The sequence below is a fragment of the Plectropomus leopardus genome, unplaced genomic scaffold (assembly GCF_008729295.1).
Source record: "Plectropomus leopardus isolate mb unplaced genomic scaffold, YSFRI_Pleo_2.0 unplaced_scaffold10650, whole genome shotgun sequence".
Classification (NCBI taxonomy): domain Eukaryota; kingdom Metazoa; phylum Chordata; class Actinopteri; order Perciformes; family Serranidae; genus Plectropomus; species Plectropomus leopardus.
In genome coordinates, this window is record NW_024611230.1 from 1 (window position 1) to 2,234 (window position 2,234).

Sequence of the window (2,234 nt, forward strand, 5' to 3'; positions counted from 1 at the left end):
AAAATGTAGCTATCGGTAGGGCCAGGGAGATGAGTGATAATGACATCAATCGGGTGAACATCCTTTATAACTGCAGTAAGTACCCTTTTATCTCCCCAACTTAACATCCTACTTGTTTCTGTATATATCTGCAGAGAATTTCTTCTAAACTACAAATATTCCCATCTTCTTCCTCGCTTCCTACCTTGCTATTACAAACAGTACTCTTTAATACCAACTGACAAGAGCTTGATGGGTTGCATAAGGTGTGAATTTATTGTTGTACTTTCTGATTTTTTACTTCTGCTTGTTTTTGTCTCTGTTCTGCTCCATGCACATGTTCCTCAAGATTTTAATGCAAAATAACACTCCAAATTTACTTTCCATTGCCATTTTTGTCATGATATCTGAAAAGACATGCATTTCCTTGAGTTAATCACTAGGGGCGTACTCCATAGAGTATAGGCTATGGACATAAGGACTAGAGGTCTGCATTGGGATCCAAGTTTAATATGTGCTGTGGGTAGGAGCTGGCTTTAAAAAAAAACAAAAGGCATGCAGGTCCCAAATGCAGACTTGGTGTGCAAAGGCCTTAAGACAGACTGGACATGAAGATCAATAACTATGCATGTTCATGTAATGTAAAGAAATTAAGCAGCTTTAACAGATTTGGCCATCTTTTTGAATTAATATCAGGTACACCTGGATACAGACGTGACCTGGAGCCGGTGCAAAGAAATCATGTCCTCTAAATCAAAGTAAGTGGGTGACAATGGGTTTTGGAACCTGCTAAATACAAACTATCATTAATGTGACGTAACATAAGTTTACTTTATGCTGAACCTAGCCTTCTGTCTTCTTCTTTTAATTTATTCATTTTTTAATTATAGATGTTCTTCTGACATTTTATTATGGTAGGATGTACACTGATGTAGATTTATGCGCATCCATGTTTCCTGTTAGTCAGACATCAACCTATGATACATAGTGTTATGTTAATTTAAAATTACAGCAATGTGGAATTGCTTCCTTTAGTTAGCAAAAGCAAAATCTTGTGGTGGAAGGAGATAAAGCGATAAAACATATTTTTACTGCACAGTCAAACTGTAAACACACCTGTTACTTAAGAGAAATGTCTAACTATATGTGCACGCGCATGTGCGTGTCTGTTTGTGTGTGTACACACAGGTACATATATTCATTAAATATATTTTTAATAAATTCCCTCTTTTTCCAGCAGGAATCAAGAGGAATGAAGCAAATTGATGCAACTCTTCATCCACAAGCGAAACCATTAATGCTTCTTGTGCTTAATGAATGAGATATAACCTACAACATAATCAAATGAACTTTTGTGCTGTCTTAGTGAGAATTAAAAAATGTCCAATCACATCATCACAAAAATGTCTGCTTGCATGCATGACTGTTAATGAGCTGGACAGAATATTACTGATGAATAAAAACATGAATTCACAGTCTGTGTCTGTTTGCTCCATATTTTAACCTAAAAAGATATTAAGTGACTTGGGTTGCAGTGGTATACTGGTTTCAAAGCATAGCCTCGTATCTAAATTGACGGTTTATATACTGTGGATGAAGAATTTCAGCTTTTATTTATTTTCCAAACGGAGACTTTTTACACATACTTCCATTTGGAAAATGGTTTCAAGTTTGAATTATAGTCATAAAACATTTTTTAACAATAAAAAAAAGTATTTTCATGAATTGCTTGATAAACACACACAGGTAATAAAACTTATCACATACTGTCACTGATAAGCCTTTTTTTGTGGACTTCCTCTGAATGCCAGACTAAGCACAAACATGCATGTCCATTTGCACACTTTTTAATTCTTAAAGATGTAGTGTGAAAAAATAACAAATATAATCCTGTAAAATGTTTTACTGTCCTATATAATACCTGTTAAAAACTACTAAATTTGTCAAAGAGGAGTCCATCCAATCATATGGCCTTTTGTTGTCATTTTGAAATAGCTTGTTGTAAATTGTCAAGTGCTCCTTTTGTTTATTTGTTTATATTTATCACAAGGTGGACAAAATGACAGAGGGTGCGTCTTATCACGCTGTACAGGCTTTGTTTTTGTATTGTGCACCTCTGCATTTGTGAGGCGTCATACTGAACAGTACAAAAACATGATTTGATTTATAATTTACAAAAACAGCTGAGGTCAACTGATCACTCTTCACACTTTTTAGCAACCCTGTTACATAAATACAGTCCAAAAGAATAGAGC

The 2,234-nt window shown here is 34.8% G+C and overlaps 1 long non-coding RNA gene across 1 annotated transcript; it reads left to right on the top strand.

Annotated features, from left to right (window-relative positions):
- On the top strand, positions 1-1,454 carry LOC121963258. Its single transcript, XR_006107215.1, has 3 exons — positions 1-75; positions 676-737; positions 1,217-1,454. It is a non-coding gene; the product is annotated as an uncharacterized LOC121963258 (long non-coding RNA).
- Positions 1,455-2,234: the final 780 nt, after the last annotated feature.